The sequence below is a fragment of the Lissotriton helveticus genome, chromosome 9 (assembly GCF_964261635.1).
Source record: "Lissotriton helveticus chromosome 9, aLisHel1.1, whole genome shotgun sequence".
NCBI lineage: Eukaryota > Metazoa > Chordata > Amphibia > Caudata > Salamandridae > Lissotriton > Lissotriton helveticus.
In genome coordinates this window covers 529,472,123-529,497,944 of record NC_136070.1, presented here as the reverse complement: position 1 = coordinate 529,497,944, position 25,822 = coordinate 529,472,123, and the positions used below count along the sequence as shown (strand labels likewise).

General features: G+C 48.7%; 1 protein-coding gene across 8 annotated transcripts in view; it reads left to right on the top strand.

The window, feature by feature from the left end:
- LOC144781502 (uncharacterized) overlaps nucleotides 1-25,822 on the top strand; it is a 121,736-nt gene that overhangs the window by 19,262 nt on the left and 76,652 nt on the right. The window contains exon 1 of one of the 8 annotated variants that reach the window (XM_078660387.1): nucleotides 19,341-19,461. The exons of the other annotated variants lie outside the window; for them this stretch is intronic. The gene's annotated coding sequence lies outside the window, so the exon portion shown is untranslated. Of the gene's footprint in view, nucleotides 1-19,340; nucleotides 19,462-25,822 lie in introns of those variants that run through there. 8 annotated transcript variants of the gene reach the window in all.

The following is a 25,822-nucleotide window of genomic DNA, read 5'->3' as shown; positions in this document are numbered from 1 at the left end:
ATGGCGGCACTGCGCCCCTCAGGTCTGCCCTGCTTCAATCAGGATAGGAGTGATGGTGCAAACGGAGTGGGAAAGAATCTTGGTCTTAAAAATATCAAGAATATGGATCCTCAACCCACAGCTGAGTTGAACACAGGCAATTGTGAACTGACCCACAGATCACACCCCCCATCACATAGTTTTTTTCCTCTGCAATGCCTGTAATGCACAGCCCCTGGCCAAGCAGGTAGACTATGATGAAGCAGCTGACAATATTAGTGCGGCTCGCACTGGAGGTCTCATTGCGGATTCAGAATTAGGGCTGGAGCCAGTTGGTGAATCAGGAACTGCTACCCTGGGAGAAGGGGGATGCAGTGTTCAACAAAGCATGCCCCTCTTGCAATCCTGCCACATGGCAGCAAAGCTCAATCCCCAGGTCAGTGGTGGGTCTCGGCATGCTTTGATGAAGGAAGAATTCTCTTGTGAGGAATGAATAGTTGTATGGGGACAGCCACTGAACCATCTACGTTATGGTATCCAAATGAAGGGAATAATGACTGGTGTTGAAGTTTCCTAGGGCATTTAATCTACAATCTACTCTGCTCTCACTTAGTGGTGTGAACAGTAACACTCTAGGCATATGCCTAGATGTTCATGTCATGCACAATAAGTGGACTGGCCTAAATTTCACAGGGAACACCGAAAATCTCATTATGCAGTCTTCTGGGGGGACAAACCTCCTCTCCCTAACCTGACAGGGTCAAATTGTGCAAAAGAGGCTGAAGAAGGCCCCGTACAGCCAAAGCACACAATAAAGATTTCAAGACTTTGGCACTGGTAGATAAGTTATTTTCACTCACTGATAGTTTCAACATCTCCAGCCCAGGGGAGTCAGAAGACGGAAGCTGTTTGTCAGCCTCTAGTACTACTTTAAGCAGGTCTCCAGACAGGCCAGGCATTATGATTAGACGAGCGAAGCAAAATAGAAAGTCCAAAGATCAAACCGAAAGTCAAAAGTGCCCAAAGGTGGATAACTAATAAACTGTCAGCCTCTGCATTTTTGGGATTACTCCACAAGAAAGCATGTGTATATGGAGCTGCAGGGTCAAAGTCAGGGCCAAAGTCAGACTTATTTGGGAATGGAGATCTCTGACACTGCAGAAGAGCCATCTTTGAAGCTAATATATAGCTCAATTAACGAACTCCAGGAGGAGACTCGCTCTGATGGCCGGAAGGCTATGGTGCCCACAAAGATGCTGCAGGGTGCGCTAAGGAAAATCACTAAAGTTTCTGTTGAGATCGGAGAGAGTATAACTTCTATAGAAAACAGAGCTGCAACATTGGGAACCGATATGGGGATGATGAAGGCCCAATCAGATGCTTAAGGGTCTGAAATTGCAGATATACAATGGAAACTTGAAGACTTCGAGGATAGGCAGAGACACAATAATCTGCGATTTCGTGGATTAGAAAAAAGGGTTGAAGGCAATGATGTTAGGGGGTTTAGGGTAAACCTGCTCAAAGGGGCTTTTCCTGAGTTGGCTGCCTGGAATGGGAATCAGAAATTCAGAGAGCACATCGATTTCCCTTAATGATAAAGAAAGCGAGTTCCACCCAAACCGAAAGCATTAGTAGGCCGAGAGCAATCATTGTACACTTTGGGTGTTTTCTGCTCCGGCAAGTTGTTTTCGAGAAAACTCAGCCCGACGCAAAGAGAAACTTTGATGAACACTCTTTTTTTTGCAAGGCCATGTCACGTACCAGTCCAAAGGAGATGGAGGGTCAGACAGCTTATTACGCCATGTCAGATAATTAGGCACTGAGGCATATTTGATGAACCCCACCCACCTTAAGATTGTCTTTAACAATAAAACCTGTGTTTTTATTTTGGAGATTAAGGCCAAGGAATGCATGAGTGAACTGTCAGGTGGGTACTGCCTGAACTATAATGTCTCAGCAATGTTTTTGTACAGCTTAATTCTGCACACATTAATTCTTTTTGATTTATGTATTTCTGTCTATTTCGGGATAAAAATGGCATTTGGGACAGAGACATATTTGCCTATTTGTGATGCTTTGGGGTTTCAAGCAATAATCTCTTTTTCTTACGTCTCACACTCTTTTATGGTCTATTCAAGAATTACAGGTATTAGAGCTCTGGAGCTGGGGAGGAATTTGAGCACGGGAGCCATCATTCAGGCCAGTGGTGTTCTGATTGCTTCTCATAATAGGTTGAGGGCAGAGTGCGGGGGAGGGCGGAGAGTGGGGTGGTGCTAGTCAGGGTCAAAAGGGGGGGGGTCACTGAGGAGGTGCTGGGATGTGGTGGGGTGCACTACACAAGAGGAGGAAGAAAAACTAAGCAATCCTAATTGGCATTTCTCCAGTGGGCAGCCCAGTCTTGATGGAGGGTAAAGTCATTTTGCAGAAGTCACTAGATAACTCAGACTACCTTTATGACCTATGTAATGTAGATACTTATTGCATCTGTGAACATCTGTGGCTTGAATGATAATGTAAAAAGTTGAACAAATGCTGAAGATCTTGAAGTTCTCCGGGCTGATATTTTATGTATGCAAGAAACGCACATAGAGGTGCTAGAGGAAAATGGTGCTTGAATCTTTGGGTTTTGTGCCAGGAGCATGCATGACACAGAGCACGAATACTCGAGGGGTGGCCATCTTAGTCCGCCAAAATATTTGCAGCTCTAAACAATCCTCATCTGACACGTATGGCAGATGGATGGTCTCTGAATGTCGGTTTGCTCGAATTGGCCTTATGGCCGACCCTAAATATAATGTGCGGGCATCTGAGCATTAACTTCCCCGTGGGTCAACCTGATTCAGCAGTTAACTGTTATTCAGGCCAAAAGCCTTGCGCCTTTTTGGCACTACAGCATCTTAGAGGCATAAAAATAATGCGCTGGACTTTGGATGCAATTTTTGTTTGGTCCCCATAGAAAATACATCTATTTGGACTATTTCTTGGTATCCCGCTGTTTGGCTCAGGGAATATTAACTGAGAAACACTCAACAGTCATGTTTGATCACAATCCCTTGGCCACTGAAATACCGAATATTAGCAGCGTAGGGTCAATGCCGGCCTGGCCATTCGAAAAAGGTCTACTCCATGTTCAGAGATTTATTGCCTGTATGAATAACTGGATTCCGGAGTTTCTAGATCGCAATCGTAGCAGTGCCCCTTCCCACCTCCCCCCCAGAATAGTTTGGGATGTCTTTAACGCAGGAGTCAGGGAAGAGGCACACAGTTTTAGTTTTATCTGCCAGAAGGCACAAACTCAGATATTGAAAAGACTATATAGGGAGTTAAAGGATGCTGAGGTTCAACTAATTGCTGGTGCCTCAGGTGATGATCTACTAGTAGTCCAACAAAATGTCACCCAAGCTAAATCGCCCATAAACAGCATCTCTGCAAATAAAGTGGCAGAAAAGTATCTGTCTTTCAAAAAGGAGTGCCATGAATAAAGCAAGCGTGTAGGTCATCTGCTTGCTGTGCGCACCAGGCAGAGAGTAACATATGGGGAAATCACTGATATCAACGATACAGGGGGGCACTCTGTTACTGACCCTGGGGGAATCTGTGAAGTGTTTCAAGACTTCCACAGCGTATTGTATGGTGTGAAGGGGGCAAAGGATGATAAAGAGATTGAGTAATAGCTCAGATTCATTTTTTGAATTAAAGTCAGCCCTGAAGATAGGAATTTTATTGATGTCCCTCAGCAAGGATGACATATTTACGGCCCTCAGGGAGCTCCCCTTCCGTAAGGTTGTCAGGGTGGATAGAATTCCACTAGAATTTTATAAAGTATTTTGTTCAGATTTAGGTGCCGATTTGGTCAAGTTATTCCAGAAGGTGCAAACGGGACAACAGATACCTGAATCTTGGGCTGTGACTGATATAGTGGTGTTACCCAAAAACGGGAAGTTTCCGCAGGACCTGGGGTCTTATAGGCTCATTACATTAATTAACACTGAGACTAAGCTATATTCAAAAGTCCCAGCAACAAGGCTGTGCCAAGTTATTGCCAAGGTGGCAACATGACTTTCTCCCAGGTAGAGGAACTACGGATCATATCAGCTGGGTTATAATGAAGTTTGATGCTGCAGCGATTTCAGATGAACCTATGGCTCTGGCCCTGTTAGACACAGAGAAAGTATTTGACAGGGTTGCCTGGGACTCTCTTTGGGCAGGTATGACATTATTTTGAATAGGGCGAGGTTATGTCAGGGCGATTCAATCTGCCTATCCTAACCCTGCTGCTCGACTTCAAATAATGGGGGTGCAGTCGTGCCCCATCAGAATCATGAGAGGCTCCTGTTCTCCTTTATTGTTTGCCCTTTACGTAGATCTCTTGATCAGGATTCTGGAGTCTAACGCTCTCATCAAGCCTATGTGATTTCATGGCAAGAGCACTAAGATCCTGGCGTATGCCAAAGATTTTGCAGTTGTGACATCCGATCCAACGGCATCAATGTGGGAAGTGGAAAAAGAAGCCTTAGAATTCGGGAAACAATCTGCCTTTTCCCTAAACCAGTGTGTTATATTTCTTCAGGGCGATCCCACTTGAATTTGAAAATCGATGGTTTCAAATGATGGAAGATATGGTTAGCAGCTTTATGCTAAAGCCAGAAGGGCTCCTAAATACTTGACGCTAAGTAAGGAAAGAGGTGGTTGGGCCTTTCCCAATTTTAAACTTTATCAGTGGGCCGCTGCTCCACAATAAATGAGACCTCTTCTTTGTGGGTGTGTAGGAAACTATGTTGTAGAGAATTTCCCCAACATTTATGATTTACTTATTGGGGAGGAAGGTAAAAATGTGTTTTTTAAATATAATTTAACCAAGCTATTTTCATAAAGTTAAGTTTAAGACCCTTAGCAACGCTTTTAAGATCTGGGAAATCATGAAGAAAAGAATTGGACTAGGGAAATTCAACTATTATACCCCAATATATATGGGGAACTAATTGTCTTCCCTCATTGTTCCAGGACACTTGCTGTCTTAGATGGGAGGCCTGGGGGCTTAGGAGACTAGGGGATTTTTACACAAGAGACACAATTGCATCATGTGAAGAATTGCAGCAGGATTACGGACTGGTTAAGAGGGAAGTCTTTTTGGTTTTTAATTCTTTTTATTGAAACAAAAAACACATACAAACAGTGACCGAAATGCAAAGACCACAAGCGCAAGATCCAACATTGACTATTAGGCGTTATACAGTACATGACAGATAGTAAAAAGTCCAGACCTAAGAACTCTCCAGGTCCACAAGCGATGGCTCCAATGCGGGGGGTTCACAGATATCAAAGAAAAACCAAAGGTGGTGATGGACGGAGCGTTGACAATACAAACACCCACCCCCAGTCAACTGATCTGGGTTTAATCCATCACCGTTCTTTAGCTCACTCCGCCACCCCAGTTCAGACATGGCCATATGCAAATCAGTCTGACCCTGTGCCTCATGGGAACAGTCCAGCCCGAACTGCCAAGCCTTGTCTTCACTGGACCGGAATCAAGCTTCCCAGGACCGGTTTCTGGCATTACAGCCGTCTTCAGCCGGGCTTGCTTGACTCCAGTGGCAAAGTGAGCAAGGGGCTCACGTCTGAGCATACCCTGCCAACTTAGGGCGAACAAAGAAAAACCAAAGGTGGTGATGGACGGAGCGTTGACAATACAAACACTCACCCCCAGTCAACTGATCTGGGTTTAATCCATCACCGTTCTTTAGCTCACTCCGCCACCCCAGTTCAGACATGGCCATATGCAAATCAGTCTGACCCTGTGCCTCATGGCAACAGTCCAGCCCGAACTGCCAAGCCTTGTCGTCACTGGACAGGAATCAAGCTTCCCAGGACCGGTTTCTGGCATTACAGCCGTCTTCAGCTGGGCTTGCTTGACTCCAGTGGCAAAGTGAGCTTTGTTCGCCCTAAGTCTGGCAGGGTATGCTCAGACGTGAGTCCCTTGCTCACTTGGCCACTGGATTCAAGATGGCCTGGCTGATGAGGATTATGAATCCGAAACCGGTCCCAGGATGCTTGTTTCCGGTCCATGGAAGACATGGCTTGGCAGTTCGGGCTGTACTGTTCCCATGAGGCACAGGGTCAGACTGATTTGCATATAGCCATGTTTGAAATGGGGTGGCTGAGTGGGCTAAAGAATGGTGATGGATTAAACCCAGATCAGTTGACTGGGGGTAAGTGTTTGATTTGCTCAAACGCTCCGTCCATCATCCCCTTTTGTATCGCTTTGTTCGCCCTAAGTCTGGCAGGGTATGCTCAGACGTGAGTCCCTTGCTCACTTGGCCACTGGATTCAAGATAGCCTGGCTGATGAGGATTATGAATCCGAAACCGGTCCCAGGATGCTTGTTTCCGGTCCATGGAAGACATGGCTTGGCAGTTCGGGCTGTACTGTTCCCATGAGGCACAGGGTCAGACTGATTTGCATATAGCCATGTTTGAAATGGGGTGGCTGAGTGGGCTAATGAATGGTGATGGATTAAACCCAGATCAGTTGACTGGGGGTAAGTGTTTGATTTGCTCAAACGCTCCGTCCATCATCCCCTTTTGTATCGCTTTGTTCGCCCTAAGTCTGGCAGGGTATGCTCAGACGTGAGTCCCTTGCTCACTTGGCCACTGGATTCAAGATAGCCTGGCTGATGAGGATTATGAATCTGAAACCGGTCCCAGGATGCTTGTTTCCGGTCCATGGAAGACATGGCTTGGCAGTTCGGGCTGTACTGTTCCCATGAGGCACAGGGTCAGACTGATTTGCATATAGCCATGTTTGAAATGGGGTGGCTGAGTGGGCTAAAGAATGGTGATGGATTAAACCCAGATCAGTTGACTGGGGGTAAGTGTTTGATTTGCTCAAACGCTCCGTCCATCATCCCCTTTTGTATCGCTTTGTTCGCCCTAAGTCTGGCAGGGTATGCTCAGACGTGAGTCCCTTGCTCACTTGGCCACTGGATTCAAGATAGCCTGGCTGATGAGGATTATGAATCCGAAACCGGTCCCAGGATGCTTGTTTCCGGTCCATGGAAGACATGGCTTGGCAGTTCGGGCTGTACTGTTCCCATGAGGCACACGGTCAGACTGATTTGCATATAGCCATGTTTGAAATGGCGTGGCTGAGTGGGCTAAAGAATGGTGATGGATTAAACCCAGATCAGTTGACTGGGGGTAAGTGTTTGATTTGCTCAAACGCTCCGTCCATCATCCCCTTTTGTATCGCTTTGCTCACCCTATGTCTGGCAGGGTATGCCCAGACGTGAGTCCCTTGCTCACTTGGCCACTGGATTCAAGATAGCCTGGCTGATGAGGATTATGAATCCGAAACCGGTCCCAGGATGCTTGTTTCCGGTCCATGGAAGACATGGCTTGGCAGTTCGGGCTGTACTGTTCCCATGAGGCACAGGGTCAGACTGATTTGCATATAGCCATGTTTGAAATGGGGTGGCTGAGTGGGCTAAAGAATGGTGATGGATTAAACCCAGATCAGTTGACTGGGGGTAAGTGTTTGATTTGCTCAAACGCTCCGTCCATCATCCCCTTTTGTATCGCTTGGTTCACAGATATCTCCACGATATGCATTCCATGCGCTCCATACCTTGACCCATTTCTGGGGTCTCCCCCTCGAGACATACACAGACTTCTCCCGAAACATGCACCAATTAAGATCTTCCATCCATTTCCCAACCCTGGGAGCCCGAGCCGCCCCCCAAAGCTGCGCAATGTTGCGTTTGGCGATCGCACACGCTAGAGTCACCCACACCCTACCATGAGTCGGCAGGTCCGTGGGTTCCCACACGTTTAACAAGCAGCGCCTTGCCTCGGGATCAACTCGCATCTCCCACACTTCACTCATCTTTGCATGTGTTCGGGTCCAGAACACCCGGACCTCCCGGCACTCCCAAAGAATATGCATGAAGGACCCCGGCAGCCCACATCCCCAGCGACAATCAGGTGTTTCAGTCAGTACCATCCTCTGCAGGCCGAGGCCCGTTACATAAGAGCGATGCAAGATCCGAAGCTGAACCAAGCGGAGCCTCATGGGAACCGTCACTTCCCTAGGGGAGGCTACCGCCTCCCTCCAATCTTCATCATCCAGGACAAGGCCATCGGCAACCCACTGCTCGCTAAGGCGCACCAGCGGGTCGTCCGTATGGTTGACCAATTTACGGTACGTGAGGGAGATCGCCTTGGTCGGTAAGAGGCCATCAAGCAGGCGATCCTCCAGCGGGGAGGCCTCTGGGAGCTCCGCCCCGCCGGACACCACCGCGCTCAATGCATGGCTAATCTGAAGGTAACGAAACGGCTCAGTATCACAAACTGGTACTTGGCCTGCAGCTCCTCAAAGGTCAATATCCTGTCCTTTCCCCATATATCCTTAATCTGAGAAATGCCTATCAGGTCCCACCGATCGAACCCCTTCGACTTCCAAAGCATCCCGAGCTTTTCAGAACTCCACAACGGCGTGGACCAGGTCGGACGTCCAGCCAGTGAAGGGCACCATTGGCCTCATGCCACACTCTCGTAGAGCACAAGGCTGGCCCATGCAGCGGGAAACGGCCTCACCGTGCGTACAACACTCGGGTAAACTCACCCCCCGGCAGCTGACCCCGGTCCATGGCGTAACCCGGATCAGCCGGGGATGCATAAATTGCGTGATTAATGGGAGCCAGCTGTGACGCCCAATAATATTTGCGAACATTCGGCAAGCCTATTCCACCATCGTACCAAGGAAGCATCAATTTAGAAAGTGCTATGCGCGGCCTCCCCTCCCACAGAAGGCCGCGCTGAAGAGACTCAATCTCGCGAAAGGACGAGGGGGGCACAGGATCAAAAGAATTCTGAAGAGCATACAAAAAGCGCGGGAGGGCCATCATTTTAAAAAGAGTGGCGCGACCCAGCAAGGAGAGAGGCAACGCCTTCCACCGAGCCGAGTCCGCCCGGAGCCGAGCCAGGGGGGGCAACAAATTTAAGCGGTGACGTACTGTGGGATCTAAAGAGATATGAATCCCTAAATAGCGAAAGCTTGTCGTCTCCACCCGTACGGGACAGTCCGCGGGCACTCGGGGCGGGGTCCCGCTCAATACAAACAAAACCGACTTCGTCCAATTGATTAGGAAGCCAGAATACCTGCTGAAGATGGCGAGGACGTCCATAAACACGATCAATGATGCCCGGGGGAAGTCAGATACAACAGGATATCATCCGCATAAAGCGAGATCTTATCTTCCCACTCCGGGGTCCAGCGCAATCCCTTTATGGAGCGGTCCCAGCGCACCCAGGCCGCAAGGGGCTCCAGGGCCAGAGCGAACAGCAACGGTGAAAGGGGGCACCCCTGACGGGTACCACGCCAGAGAGAAAAGTCACCGGATCTATGATTGTTCACGACAACACGCGACCAGGGGGCAGAGTAAAGGAGGCGGACCCAGCCGATGAAGCCGGGGCCGAATCGCAGGTTAGCCAACACCGCAAAAAGATAGGGCCATTCCACACAGTCAAAAGCCATGGTGGCGTCTAGGGACAGCAATATTGCGGGCTCGTGAATATAAGATGCGCTGGCCAGAACACCGTGAAGGCGTCTAAGATTGAGGGCAGTATTTCGTCTGGGCATAAAGCCGGATTGGTCGGGATGGACCAGGGCGGAGATGACCTTCACAAGGCGCGTAGCGAGCAGCTTCGCCAACACCTTGGGCTCCACATTCAATAACGATATAGGTCGATACGAAGAGCAGTCCAGCCGAGGCTTACCCTCCTTATGAATGACGACTATATTAGCGATTCGCTGGTCGTAAGGCAACTGACCACGCTCCAACCTCTCTACAAACATGTCCTTCAGATACGGAGCTAGTCTATCGGCATGAGGTTTGAATCATTCAATGGGGAGACCGTTAGGGCCAGAGGCCCTACCGGAATGTACACCCCTAATAGCCATTGCCACCTCGTCGTTTGTGAGAGCGGAGTCCAGGTACCTCCTACAACACAGGCAGGAGAATATTACGCAACATATCTGAGTTGTCAGCTTCCGAAAACGCGCCCGTGGAGGTGTAAATCTCAGCGTAATAACGGGCAAACTCCCCTACAATCATCTGGGGGTCCGACGTGTCCGCAGAACCAGCAACGTGCAGCTCCGGGACCAGCCTAGAGCCCCAGTCGCCCTTCTCTAGCCAAGCAATCAGTTTCCCGGCCTTATCGCCGTGTTCGTAGATCCTATCCTGAGTGGCGTCGAGCTGCGCCCTGGCTGTATCCCTAGTTAAAGTTCTGTATTCGTCCCGGAGCAGCCCGAGGCGGTGAACCGCCCACGGGTCGCCCCCAGAGGAGGCAGCTGTCTCCAAGGCCAAAAGCTCTGCCTCCACCCTATCCAGCTCAGCCCTTCTCTTCCGTTTTTGTTCGGCAACAAGGGAAAGAACCTCCCCCCTGACAACTGTCTTATACGCCTCCCATAAGGAGCAGTGGGAAGCGACCGAGCCCTCGTTCTCGCTGAAAAAACTGTTGGTGACACACTCCAGTTCCCTCTTTACAACTGGGTCTCGCAAGCGCCAGGCGGGGATGAGAGCAATCCTACCCACGTCCCTCCGCCCCACACACAATCGCAGCCAAACCGGCGAGTGGTCTGAGACCCCTTGCACCAAGTGTGTCACTACGCTGACCGCGGTCGCATTGGCCGCCGGCAACAATACATAGTCAATGCGAGAAAGGGAACGATGCGCCGCAGACGAGTGTGTGTATTCCACCTTACCCGGGTGTCACAAGCGCCAGCCATCAATCAAACCCGAAACCGAGAGGAAATCAGGCAGCCACCTTCGGGAGGGCAACAACACACGGGAGGGGAGCCTGTCCAATTCACCGTCCATAACGGCGTTAAAATCACCACCGATCACCATAAGGCCCATAGGCAAAGCAAGAAACACCCGGCCCAAGTCACAAAAAGTGTCAGTCTGCAGCGATGGGGGGACATAGACAGAGAGAAACGAGACCGTTTTCCCCTCCCAAACCCCAGAGACACCGACGTAACGACCGCGGTTGTCAGACCAAGTAGACTGGATCGTAAGTGGGAGTGAGTTTCTAACCAGAATGCCCACCACCCTGGAGCCCGAGGTGAAACCAGCATGTGCCACCAGCTTATAGCCACCCCTGTGCAGAGCCATACAGCGTTTCCCCAGCAAGTGGGTCTCCTGCAACAGGACAACATCGGGTGACCGCCGTCTGATAAATTGATTCACGGCAGTGCGCTTTATTCTGTCTCCCAGGCCATTAACATTCCAACTAAGGACCGAGAGTCCCATGCCCTGTTTAGAGGAAGCCATCAGTCATTGAAAAGCAAGAGTGTTTCAAAGGGTCCCATAGCATACACCGGTCACAAACCACAAACAAAACAACATCCCAACCCCCCCAACTCCCGAACACTACTCCCCCCACCCTGCACCCCTGCATGTAACGTGTACACATCCCCAACTCGCAATGTGCCTGTCGCCCCCACTAACTAAGATCTAAAAGTAGAAAATGGAGGAGGACCTTACAACAGGTCGCCAGCCCCCACCACCCAGACCTACCAATTCCCCCCCCTTCTAAAACGTATACAGTAAACAGAAACGAGAAATGGCAGAGGGGGTGAAGAGAAGAGTAACAAACCCCCCGTCAAGCCCTCTACATCGATGATAGGAAATGTTAGTTGCCTAGGCCAAACAGTTCATCCGCCGCCGTCCTCCGCCTGGGTATGTCCCTCGGGACCAGGGTCCCCGAGTCGATCAAGCCAGTCCGCCACCACCTCTTGAGAGTCGAAGAACCACGTCTTGCCTTTGTGTTCAATTCGGAGGTGGGCCGGGTACATCATCGAGTACTTCATGTCCCGATCTCGAAGTCTCCTTTTGATTGTCACAAATCCCTGCCTCTGCCTCTCCACCTTCCGGGTAAAGTCAGGGAAGAACAGCAAGGAAGCGTTTTCGTAGGCCAGCGGGCCCGAGGATCTAGCGGACTGTAAAATGGCGTCCCTGTCCCGAAAATTCAGGACACGGGCTATGATGGGACGCGGAAGTGCCCCGGTTTTCGGGCGACTACCGGGCACCCTGTGGGCCCTCTCCACAGTAAAAAACTTCCTCAGACCCTTGGGCTGAAGATGTTTCAGGATGAGATCCTCGACAAAAAGTTCCGGGGTATCCCCTTCCGATCGCTCCGGAACCCCAAAGATGCGAATGGTATTCCGGCGTGCCCGACCTTCGTACTCATCGAGCTTCTGGTCGAAGTGGGTATGGGCCACCTTGAGATCGGACACCACCTTTTGAAGTTCCGACACATCCTCGATGAGGCTCCCCGTCTTTATTTCCAGGTCCTTGACCTTCTCGGAAGTTTTGTTGAGGTCGGCCCGGACAAGACCCACCTCGATAGAGACCGTGTCCAACTTAGCGTCTATCGTCCCCAAAGAGGATTGAACCCCCTGATGGCCGCCATCAGTTCCTTCATGGTCGGATCATCTCCGGCTGGGTCCCCCTCTGGGCCTCCAGAAGGGGGACGCTTCGCATCCGACGGGGATCCCTTTGAGACAGCATATTTGTCGATCCGATTCGACTGGACCTGACGGTGCGATTTCTGAGCCTTCGGGAGGTTCCTGTCCGGGTCCCGTGACGCCATCACAACCGCAAACGCAGGAGAAACCCACCACTCCTCAGTCGAGCGAAGAAGAGTCTTGCTGCGAATGTCTGTAGGGTAGTGCAGAGCGGGCAAGGAAGCTTCGATCGCCACCCGGGCCCAGCAAACAAGGGACCGACCGGCCACTTCCGGTCTCAGCAGCCGATGTTGTCGCACTTCACCCCGGATGGTGGCACACCCGGGGTCCCGGTCTTCGTGGTCGTAGGCCCCAATTCTTCCGACGACGATACTCGGACGCCAGAGCAGGCAATCAAATCCAAATTTCGCCTAGTGACTCAGGCGACGGTCCCCCACAAGACAGTGGGGACGGGGTACAGGATAGTATGCCGGATAGGCGGTCAGGATGTGGCGGCCGGCGGAGCCGATGCTCAAGCGGCCATCTTGGTCGCTGGCGCGGCTCCTCCCCCAAGAGGGAAGTCTTTAACTATATTCAGATTTGTGACTTTCTTTTAAAAAAGAGAAGGAAGCTGACCGGATTTGTTAAGTGAACCTCGATGAAGATCGGGGGAATAAGTCCAGATGTACTATTAGCCAAATGTATGAATATTTGAATGGTGTCAAGCCTGATGATTTGGAAAAACACGTCAGCAAATGGCAGAGGAAACTGGATACTACTGAATGTTGTTTTTATGAGTCTTTGAAGTTAAGTCGCAGGATTGCAGGCGCAACATTTTAAAACACTTTTTGACCTATGCTATACGATGACCAAAATTGCTAAATGGGGAGGGAATGCTGTTGTCTGCTGCCCGCTGTCAAAGCCAAGAGGCAGACCTGGGCATATGTTTAGCTCTTGTCTGGAATTTATGGAAATTGCACTGTCCCTGGACATTACTTTGACCCGCCAATTAATATTACTGGGTATACACAATGACATTTTTCATGAGGTGAGGGCAGTTTAAAAAAAATGTTTTTGTTTTTATAGCTAAGGCCATTATCCACATCCGCTTACCTTCAGCATGGCGTGATCCACATCCCCCGACATTTCATCAATGGCCATTTGCTATCAATTTAAATTCTAGAATATAATTTATATATCTGAAAAGTCAGGACAGCTGGGAAAAGGGAAGAACAGATATGGGCCACTCTTCATATATGGGCTGGGACACATTTATCTATATGGGGGGAATGAAAAGGCATAGGCCTTTTTTCATTATATTCCTTTCCATAAACTGTGTTAAATGATTTCTTTCATATGAATTCTCTATCTCTTGTATTTTTTTCTTGGGAAGCATTATCTGCATGTTGGCTTTGTCCCCTGAGTCTCTCTTTTGCCCCTGAGATGTGATTGAAGTATATGGAACTATGGGATACTGGAACAGACTAGTCGACATGAATATGCTTTTTTATGTTTTGCACTGTTTCCCTTGTGATTACTGCATCTGATTAGTTGTATATTCCATCATGTAATAATAGCAATTTTCATTGTAATTACTGCTTTTGTGGATCTTTTGAAATTAACATTGGGGTATGTTACACTTATGTTCTCTCCTCTAGTAGAATAATGGAAACATATTTAATACAAATATTCAAATAAAAAAATATAAATAAATGTTGCTACCTATTACCACTTTATTAAAATGTTCATAGATAGGGACCTGCTATTTACCTATATCTAAGGCCTTTAAACTTATCACAGCCAAAGTGTAGTAAAAGTAATATGGCCACCTTTTCATTCCCTAAAAATGGCTATTACCCTATCACATACTGGCTTATTACTGCCATGTACCACGGTGCACTGCAAGGTAACAGCAGTATTCTATGGCCTAAAATATTACTAAGGCCTAGCTGTATTGTTGGATTTCAGTACCTGTGGGTCAAGCAGGGTGTTGCATGGGCAGTTCAATACTTAAGATTTACAAAGCAGTGCAAGGCCACAATGCGTTGCCCTGCATTGATTGGTAAATCTGGAGAAATGCAAGGCAGCGCACATGTTTATTTTGCGTTACTTTTCACACCATAATTTACATTGCTGCTAAATTTAACATACATCCATACACCATGCCACTGTACACCACTCCACTTTATGCTTCTTTGCTGTATGCCACTCCACTCTATGCCTCTCCACTGTACTAAACTCTACTCTATGCCACTCCACTCTACACTCTTACATTGTACGCATCTCCACTGTACGTCACTACACTATACACTCGTACACTGTACACACCTCTGCTTTATGCCATTCCAGTCAATGACACTCCACCATACGCCACTCCACTGTATGCCACTCCACTGGATGCTACTCCACTATACACTATTCCGCTCTACACCATTCCACTGTCCACCACTTCGCTATTCCACTGTATGCCACTCCATTTTACAACTCTCTACATTCCGGTATTCCATTGTATGCCACTACACTGTATGCTACTCCACTCTATACCATTCCAGTGAGAGGATATGGCACAGCGTCCAGAGCTGCTGCCTCAGGAGCTGGGGTTCCGGGTTCGAGCCTCAGCATCGGCTCAACATCCTGTGATTCTGGGCAAATCACGTAATCTCCCCGTACCCATGGACAATGCCTTTATCCCAAATATGGGCGCGAAATCCGTTCCGCTCGCGGAATTTGCGGATTTTTGGCAATTTTGTGATCTGCGAATCTCGCGAAATTGCAGCTATTCTCTGACCCTGTCCTGACCCTAAACAGCCGGGGGCCTGAGGCAGGGTCAGAGAATAGTTACAAGTACAACTAAGTCATGCATGCCTGAGTTGAAGCTCAAATTTAGTCACGCATTATAATCAGCCCAAACAACTAGTGAGCACGGTCTAGGCTAGGCAGGTGTGCTTCCTCCCCATATCTACCACCTACAATTAGATTAATCCTTGATGGAGGTCTTTGCATCCACGAGTTTCTCGATCGCAATCCCCGTGTACTTCCTGTGACCAGGAGGCTGCTTTCTCCTCATCTGGCGCTCTGATGGGTCTCTGACCCTTTATAAACAAGAGGCATGTGAACTCGCGTAGAAGCCCCGCCCGTTTGGCCCCACCACACACACACTAGGGTATGCAACGTCTTCCCGCCCTTTCCTCACTATGATGGACAGCTCACTCGAGGGACCTCGGCGCCTTTCGGCGTGGTGGCAAAGTTACAGACACATGTGGTCACATATTTGTGCAAATGGCAAAAAAATCTGCGAGTTCACGGGAAAATCCGCGAACTCACAGAATTATTTGCCATTTTGCAAAATTCGCCCATACTTACTGAATACCCTTATGGGTGATAAGGCTCTCTATATAAATATACAAGCTTAAACTTAACTTAGTGTATGGCTCTCCACCCTATGCCACTTCATTCTATGCTATACCTTTGGACCCCACTCCAATGTACGTCACTTCACTGCATACTATAACACTCTACCCCACTCCACTGTATGCCACTCCAGTCTACACCACTGCACTGTAAGCCACTGATGGCGCGCAGGATTACCAGCTCAATTTACCATACTCACCTGGGCCCATAAACATTCACACCTTTGAACCAGTGATCATGCTTCTACTTACAGCCTATCAGGATTTTAATTACTTTTAGGACTTATACCTGTATACTATGACTTACCAATCCTTGTCACCTATGCTATAAGTCCTAGGGATCGAAAAGGGAGTTAGCATAATTGGTAGCAGATTTTCAATAATTTACCTTTCCTGTAATCTATGTAAATTTTTGGTGAATCAGCGGCCACAATACAGTGACCAGAAATTTTACAAGTAAGAATATAATCAATAGGACATAAAGTTTTCAAGAAATCATAGTAACACCTTTAGACATTGGTACCTGGGAAGGGTGAGAAAGGAAAATAGCACAAGGACATACCACATAGATTATATTTACCTAGAATGGTGTAAGGACCAATCTTAACCACAGACTGGGGTAAAGAAAAGGCCACCGACTAATCAGGTGCCAATAGGACAGGACAGGTACAGAACAGGACAGGTAACCCCCCCTAGTGCAACCCCAGCGTCACACTCCTCTCTACAGCAGTTAGGTACCCCGACTGGGTAATCGATAATTCTCCCTCAGCAACATTCCGATTCTTCTGACAGAGTGCTCAGCCAGCACCTCTGCTATCGATCTCATACAGCATACGTTGGTCAGTGACACGTCAGATAATCGGACAAGTCGGACAATTTCTCTAACTAAGCCTACCTTAGTTATACCATTTTCTGGGCAGTTTACCCCCCCCTAATTGTTGCAAATCTATGTGTTCCCCTTTCAGTGATTGGTCAGAAATACGAGGAGAGGTCATCACACCATACTAAGATGAGGTCATTTTAATTTAATATAGTTGATCAATGTTCCCGCCCATAATTTATTTTCCCATGTCTGTATTCCGCCCATCAATATTATTTTAATATACAAAGTTTTGAGTTCTTTTCCTTTCCCAGGTTATAAATTCGTGGTTCCCACGCACATTGCCTGAAAGACAGTCACTGGCACCAGTTCGATGCCACTGCTTGAGGTCTCTCAAAGTACTCGACTCATGCTCAGAGCGGTTTTCAATATGGCTGTTCATGTCACCCTTAGGCCCAAATACGAGCTATTAATAAAATCCAAGAGAGACACATTAGATTACAAAAATAAATGAATGCACTGTATACCCCTTATCTCTACTCTAACCCCATTACTTCATTTTAACTATAGCATTAATAGTTAAGCAGAACGAACAAAATTTAGTTGAAGCAATAGCAGGTGCTTTAATGTGTGAGACATGAAGCGGCCATCTTGGCACTAGTGTGCAGATGCAAGACATTCCCACCAGAAGCGAAAGACGTCACACCACGTAGATGTGGCAGCCGCTTGCGCAGAAAAACTAGCTCTTTTATGTTGTGTTAGTTCATTATCATTTTCATTGCTTCCAGTGATTCTTTTTACATGGTATACCTTTGAGAATGCTATTCCGAAATAGCAACTCCTATACCGATTATCAGGCAGCTTATAATAAGCTTTGTTCCCACAAATATAATAGAGTCCAGGAAATACTGGATCAGTTCCCCCTTTCAGTCCCCAACCCCCAATTATCAGGAAATTGGGTTCACATTCACTGGAACCGATGAATACATGGTTATATTCTGTTTTCAACCTATGGAGACAGGTTTTCCCCTTCTTTTCAAAATCCAAAGACATAGCAGCATGAGTCTTGTCAGTTGCCATAAATTCTTCCCTTTCAGCCCATTTGGGAATCTGGGGTTTCGGTTCAGTGGCCTTTCTGTGGAAATCCTGTCTCCTTTTCTCCACTAAATTCAAAAATATTTTCTTTTCCTCATGTAATCTACAAGTTAAATTGTCTTTATAAGCTTCAGCTATATCTATTGTTTTCATTGTTAGAAAATATTCACCCATGAACTGCGAGTCTCTACTGCTAAGGACAGGATTCATTTTTCTGTGTATAGGAATTTCAGAAAAAATTACGTCTAGATTAGAATAATAATACTGTAACTTTCCAGTTCTATAAAAAAAACTAGTTAATATACTACATGAAATACCATATGTCAGTGGTAAATGATGGTAAGTAGCCCCTTCAGCTACTGATGTCGGTAATTTCATACAGACGTAGCAATCACTAACTTGCATTGTCTCTACATAATGTACTAATAGGTCTGCAAATACATTCAAATTCGTCTCATTTCTATTTCTACCATATTGTAATTCTATCTCATCTGGTGCTTCTAAATCTACTCTTGTTTATGGTGAGCTACCTTTCCATATATACTAGTGTCATTCTGTTTAGCAGCCATCAAGTAAGGTATTGCTTTTGTCAATCCTAGCCATACTATAATCACTATCATATGCATATTCTACAGCATGTCTCTATACAATTTCTTTTCGAGTTTCCAGTAACTCTGGTATCAGCCATTTTGGCTAAGGAAACTTAGCCCCTCCTTGTACACTTTACACAGAATGTAAATATGAATTTATTTCAAGTTGGTCACACTTCTTCGATAGACTGATCAGCAATCAATTCTTCATCACTTTCATCACTCATTTCCAGATTCTCAAATTCTTCAAGCATCACATAAGCCCATTCAGGACCCTTGAATTTATTGTCCAGTTTTTTCAAGCATGTACTTCTTCTTCTTTGATTACTTGTCAACGGTTCAGTTTGACTTGTCACTTCATCCACTTGTTCAGGCTCTTCATTTATTGTGACTAGGCGATATTTCAGTCCTTTAACAAAACCAGGCCAAGTATCACCTTTTCTGAGTCTTTTAGCTGGCACTGTGCTTTCAATTTCTTTAGATGTTCTTTTGTTTTCCTTGAGTTGTGGCACAATTTGATTTTCGTTGTCTTCAGGTATCCTCTCTATCTGACCTTGTCTAGGGCTTATTACTGTTGACGTTTCTGCCTGGATGGATTCTTCTATACTAGTCTGACCTTGTTCAGGATTCTGCTTTGTTCGGCCTGGGGATTTCTCTGCTTCCTGAACAAATTTTTCTAGACCTGTCTGGTCCTGCTCAGGGCTTAAAATTTCTTGTTTGTCTTCTGCCTGTGCGTTTTCTCTAATACCTATCTGTCCCTCCTCAGACACAGGAGTTCTGATGGGCTTTTCGTCGGTCTGAGTATGTTACTCTCTCCTTATCTGCTCCTCCTCAAGATTACCATTAGCTTTGATTTCTGTGTGTTCTTCTATTCCTGTCTTGTCCTCACTATCACTCTGACTATCTAAATACTTTTGGCTTCTTGTTGTTATTCTTATTTCAGGTATGTCAACTACTGGAATCCATTCATCCTGACTGGTGCTCGGTTGTTCTTCGTCAACTACTTCAGGATCAACTTCTTGAGACCCTTCAGCTGCGCAACCTTCAGCCTCTACTTCGTCAGGTTCTGTTACTCTTTTTGTATGACTGGCATGGATCCAGTTTGGAATTCCCTTAGACTTTACAGCTGTGGTGGTAACCAGTATCACTTGGTGTGGCTCTCCCCACCTTGGTGCTATGCAAGATTCCCGGGTGTGATCTTTTATCACTACCCAATCTCAAGTGCTGGAGTTGATTGTCTGGCCACAGCGTCTTTCCCAACCTGGTGAGAGATAGAAGGCACTTGGTCAGCCAACTCTTTGCAGTACTCCAACACTAAATCATCAGATATAGTTAACAGCTTGTGTCCTGGCACATATGCCTGCCTCATTGCCCTTCCCATGAGTATTTCATGGGGACTCAATCCTGTTTTCTTGTCTGGAATGCCTCTGAGTCTTTCCAGGACAAGAGGTAAAGCATCAGGCCATTCCAATTGCGTAGATGTCCACTCATTTCCCCCTGTTTTTTGTGACCTTTTTTGCCCTTTCTTGTGACCTTTGTGCCTCTGTGCCACTCGTTTTTCCCTGTTTTTTGTGACCTTTTCTGCCCTTTCTTGGGACCTCTCTGCCTCTGTGCCACTCGTTTCCCCCCGTTTTTTGTGACCTTTTCTGCCCTTTCTTGGGACCTTTCTGCCTCTGTGCCACTTGTTTCCCCCTGTATTCTTGTGACCTCCCCATATAGGCTGGCCACTGCGCGGTGAGGAGACCGGCCCTTGACCCTTCCAGGTAGGTCGCTCCCCCTCCGCACAGCACCGCCTGTGCCCGTTCTCTCCCTCGCTGCCCCCATGTCTCTCTGCCCGTTTTTTCCTTCTGCTTCCCTCGCGGCCCCCGTGTCTCCCTGCCCGTTTTCCCTTCTGTTGCTTAGCTGCCCCTACATTTCTGTGACCTTTCTGCCCTTTCTTGGGACCTTTCTGCCTCTGTGCCACTCGTTTCCCCCCTGTTTTTTTGTGACCTTTGCGCCCTTTCTTGTGAGCTTTCTGCCTCTGTGCCACTCGTTTCCCCCGTTTTTTGTGACATTTTCTGCCCTTTCTTGTAACCTTTGTGCCACTCGTTTCCCCCTGTTTATTGTGACCTTTCAGCGCTTTTTTGTGACCTTTGACCCTGCTCGCAGGCAGGTTGCCCCCACTCCGCTGCTCGTCACCTGACTGCCTGGTTCTTGCCTCCCTGCTGCCTCCTTGTTTCCTGGGTTTTTCCCTCCCCTCTGCCCTGTGCGCCAGTTCCTCCTGCCCCCCGAGGCTCCCGATCCGGCCCTTTCCCGCCGCTGCTTCCCTGCGGCCCCGCCCCCCCTGCACACCCATTCGCCTCCCCGCTCCCGCCTCCCAGCTGCTCCTCCCTCCCAAGCCACCTCATATGCAGGCCGAGAAGCGGCCGCACGCAGCTGGCGTGCTGAAGGCGCGCCTAAGGCAAGCCCTTCTGCTCCCGTCCGCGCCTGGACCACACTCAGCGCTGGAACCCCTGGACCCCGCGAACGCCACAACACCCGAATCCACTACGACACCAGCACCCTCCACGTACTCAATGCCAGCCGAAACCACACCTGCTTCCAGGCCGCCCCGAAACGGACCCACCGACCCTTCTCCTGCCACACCTGCAGCTTCACCTGCGACAGGACCACCAAACCTCCAAGGACTGGACTCAACCACCTCCGCTGCATACTCCTCAACACCCTCTCCACACGCAAACACGCCGTCGTGCTCTGGGATCTGCTCGACACCTCCGCCCCAGACGTGGCCTTCCTGACCGAGACCTGGTGGAACGACTCCTCGGCACCCGACATCGCCATAGCCATCCCAGACGGCTACAAGATCACCCGCAGGAATCGCGCCAACAGAATCGGAGGAGGAATAGCCATCGTCCACAATTCCACCCTCAAGGTCACCACCCACGCAGATGACACCCTCAACACTGCTGAACACCTGCACTTCCGGATCCACACCGACCCCAACACCACCCTCAGAGGAACACTCATCTACAGACCCCCCCGGACCCCGGGCTCAGTTCAGCGACTCCATCGCCGACCCCGCCAGCACCCATGCACTCGCCTCCACGGACTACATACTCCTCGGGGACCTGAACTTCCACCTCGAAAACAACAACGACGCCAACTCCGCCACCCTGATCGACAACCTCGGCAACCTCGGCCTCAGACAACTCGTCACCACACCCACCCACGCCGCTGGCCACACGCTGGATCCCGTCTTTTCCACGGGCTCCCACGTCGCCTTCGACCACATCACCAAACTCCACTGGACCAACCACCGCTGCATCCATTCCACCTTCAAGAAACCAACCACGCACCACCGCACCCAACATCTGCCTCACCCCTGCTGGAGCAAAGTCACCGAAGACCAGCTGATCACCTCCCTCGCCAAGAACCCACCCACCGACCCCATCAACACAGACGCCGCAGCCCGAAACCTCAGACAGTGGATCGACGACTGCGCCAACACCCTCACCCCGCTCAAAAAACCCTCCAACAGCCATGCCAACAAGAGAGCCACCTGGTTCACCGACGAGCTCCAGAACTCTAAACGCGCATGCCGGAAACTGGAGAAGACATGGCTCCACGAAAGCACACCGGACAACCACGCAGCCCACAAGGACGCCACCCGCAGACACCACCACCTCATCAGATTAGCCAAGAGATCCTCCTTCAAAGACCGCTTGGATAACAATGCACACGACAGCAAAGAGCTCTTCAGCATCGTAAAGGAACTCTCCAACCCCAGCGCCAACACCAACAACATCCCGCCCTCACAAGAAATGTGCGACTCACTAGCCATCTTCTTCCACCACAAGATCGCTGACATCCACGACAGCTTCAACACCACGACCGTCCCGACTATGCCAGACTCCACCTCCCCTGTGAACACCACCAGCGCCAACCGCCTGACCTCCTGGTCCAACATCAACGACAAGACACGCAAGGTCATGATCTCCATCCACTCAGGATCCCCGTCTGACCCATGCCCACACCACGTATTCAACAAAGCAGACACAGCCATCGCACCCCAACTACGGAAGGTCATCAACATCTCCTTCGAAACAGCAACATTCCCGGAAAGCTGAAGCACGCCGAAATCAACGCCCTCCTCAAGAAGCCCAAAGCGGACCCCAAGGACCTCAAGAACTTCTGGCCCATCTCCCTGCTCCCGTTCCCGGCAAACGTCATCGAGAAAATCCTCAAGATGCAACTGGCCCGCCACCTGGAAGACAACAACATCTTGGACCCATCCCAGTCTGGATTCAGATGAAACCACAGCACAGAGACAGCCCTCATCGCTGCCACAGACGACATCAGGCGCCAACTAGACAACGGCGAAACATCAGCCCTCATCCTCCTGGACCTGTCAGCCACCTTCGACACGGTCTGCCATTGCACTCTAAAGACACGCCTCCAAGAAGCTGGAATCCAAGAGAAGGCTCTTGACTGGACCACGTCCTTCCTCTCCGGCAGAACACAGAGCGTCCGCCTCCCACCCTTCCGATCCGAAGCCACCGACATCATCTGCGGTGTCCCCCAGGGCTCATCCCTCAGCCCAACGCTGTTCAATGTCTACATGGCCCCCCTCGCACAAGTGGCCTGCCATCACGACCTCAACATCATCTCCTACGCTGACAACATCCTCTCCCTCACCAAGGACCCACACACCGCCAAAACCAACCTCCAAGAGGGAATGAAGGCCATCGCGACTGGATGAGGAGCATCCGTCTGAAGCTGAACTCGGACAAGACGGAGGTCCTCATCGTCGGACCCAGCCCCTCAGCCTGGGACGACTCCTGGTGGCCGACCACACAGGGAACAGCACCAACACCCACCGACCATGCACGCAATCTAGGATTCCTCCTCGACTCCTCCCTCTCCATGTCTAAGCAGGTCAACGCCGTCTCCTCCTCTTGCTACAACACCCTCTGCATGCTCTGCAGGATCTACAAGTGGATCCCAACCGAAACAAGAAGAACGGTGACACAGGCCCTCGTCAGCACCAGACTGGACTACAGCAACGCACTCTACGCAGGAATCCCAGCCAAACACCTGCGACGACTACAACGCATCCAAAACGCCTCCGTCCGACTGACCGTCAACGTCCCCCGCCGCAGCCACCTCACCCCCCACCTGAGAGACCTACACTGGTTCCCCGTCGACAAGAGGATCACCTTCAAGCTCCTCACCCACACACACAAAGCACTCCACAACGCCGGACCAGCCTACCTGAACAGCAGACTCAGCTTCCACACCCCCACCCGCCAGCTCCGCTCCGCCAGCCTCGCCCTCGCCGCTGTCCCCGGCATCCAATGAACGACCTCCGGCGGCAGATCCTTCTCCTACCTCGCCGCCAAGACCTGGAACACCCTCCCTACCCACATACCGGAGACCCAAGACCTACTCGCCTTCAGAAGACTCCTCAAGACCTGGCTCTTCAAGCAGTAGCAGCACCCCCCTCTCCCCTCAGCGCCCTGGGACCCTCACGGGTAAGTAGCTCGCTTTACAAGTACTCTGATTGATTGATTGATTGATTGATAGATTCACACATCTTTCCTAATCTTTCTTTTATCGTGCCATTCAGTTGTTCTACCACTCCAGAAGCCTCTAGGCGATATGCACAGTGCAGCTTTTGTTAAATTTTGAATGCTTCACAAATCAGTCAAAATATTTCATTATTAAAATGAGACCCTCGGTCTTTTTCAATCGTTACTGGAAAACCGAACCGAGGAATGAGCTCTCTTAAAAAGAGTTTGGCTACAGTTAAGCTGTCATTCCATCTGGTTGGATATGCTTCTACCCACTTGGAAAATAAACAGGCGATGACAAGCACATATTTTAATCCTCGACAAGCAGGTAACTGAATGAAATCAATTTGTAATCTGATAAATTGGCCTTCTGCCTTCACAATTTTCCCAGGACAAACCACACTTTTCCTACCAGGGTTCATACGTTGACAAATCAAGCATCTCTGGCAAAGATTCTCTGCTATGTTCCTGAACTTCGCATTAAACCAATCCTGTCTGAACAACCTTATCATTGCATCTCTGCCTATGTGTGTGTCCCCATGGTACATCCTGGCCATTGGTGCAAGCATACAATCAGGTAATACTGGTCTCTCATCTAGGTAAACTATCACACCATCTTCAGGTCTTATCTGACACCCTATTTTCTCCCAGTCTTCCTTTTCTTTGGGTTCTACTTCATTTTGCAAATCTCTCACTTCCTCCCATGTATTTACTCCTCTTAACAGCATAAGTTGGCAGCTGATTCCACATGTATCTATTTTCTTGTTTACTGCCATTCTGTATCTGGCACAATGTTGGGCCACTTGGTCAGCATAACGATTACCAGCTGGCACTTTGTCATTTCTAGATTGGTGAGCAGCACACTTGACCACGGCCAATTCTTTTGGCAATTGAATTGCTTCAAGTAATTCTTATACAAACTGTCCATTTTTAATAGGGGTCCCTGAAGAAGTCATGAACTCCCTTTGCATCCATAGTTGGCCAAAGTCATGCACAACCCCGTACCCATACTGGCTGTCAGTGTAAATGGTGACTTGCCAATTTTTCCCAATTTTCCACGCTTTTATTAAAGCAATCAATTCGGCTATTTGTTCAGACTTGACTAGGATGCTTCCACTATACTAGATAATGTACACACAGCATAAGCTGCGTTCAATCCTCCTTCCTCATGGCGCACACACGAGCCATCTACAAATAGCTCATGTTCGGGGTCTTTTAAAGGTTCTTCTTGTATGTCTGCGTGTGGTTTAGTTCTGAATTTATTGAGGTCTATACAATCATGTTCAACTTCCTCCCTTACTTCTTCAAAGTGTGACTTTGGTAACAGGGTTGCCTGATTTAGACCTGTACACCTGACAATTGTCACATTCTCTGATCCAAGAATAATTCTTTCATATTTAGTCATTCGACTAGGAGTTAAGTACTGAGTTTGTGTTAACAGATTCACGACTGCATGTGGAACATATACTGTTACAGGGTGTCCCATGGCAATAGATTCACTTTGCTCTAGACTCATACAAGTTGTAGCTACAGATTTTAGACAGCCTGGTAGTGTTAATGCCACTGTGTCCAATATGGCAGAAAAATATGCCAAAGGACGTCGCCTTAACTCATAGGTCTGGGTTAGAACTGAGAGAGCACGATTGTCGCTTGCGTCACAAAATAGTGCAAACGCCTTTGAGTAATCAGGCATTCCTAATGCTAGTGCTTCACACAGGCAGTTGCGTAATCTTAGAAAAGCGGTCATATTTTCATCATCCCATTCGACTGGATCTTTTGCCCGTTTCTTTGTCAGCTGAATCAATGGTTTAGCTAGTACTGCAAATCCCACAATTTACTGCCTGCAGTAACCTACAACTCCGAGTAACATTCTGA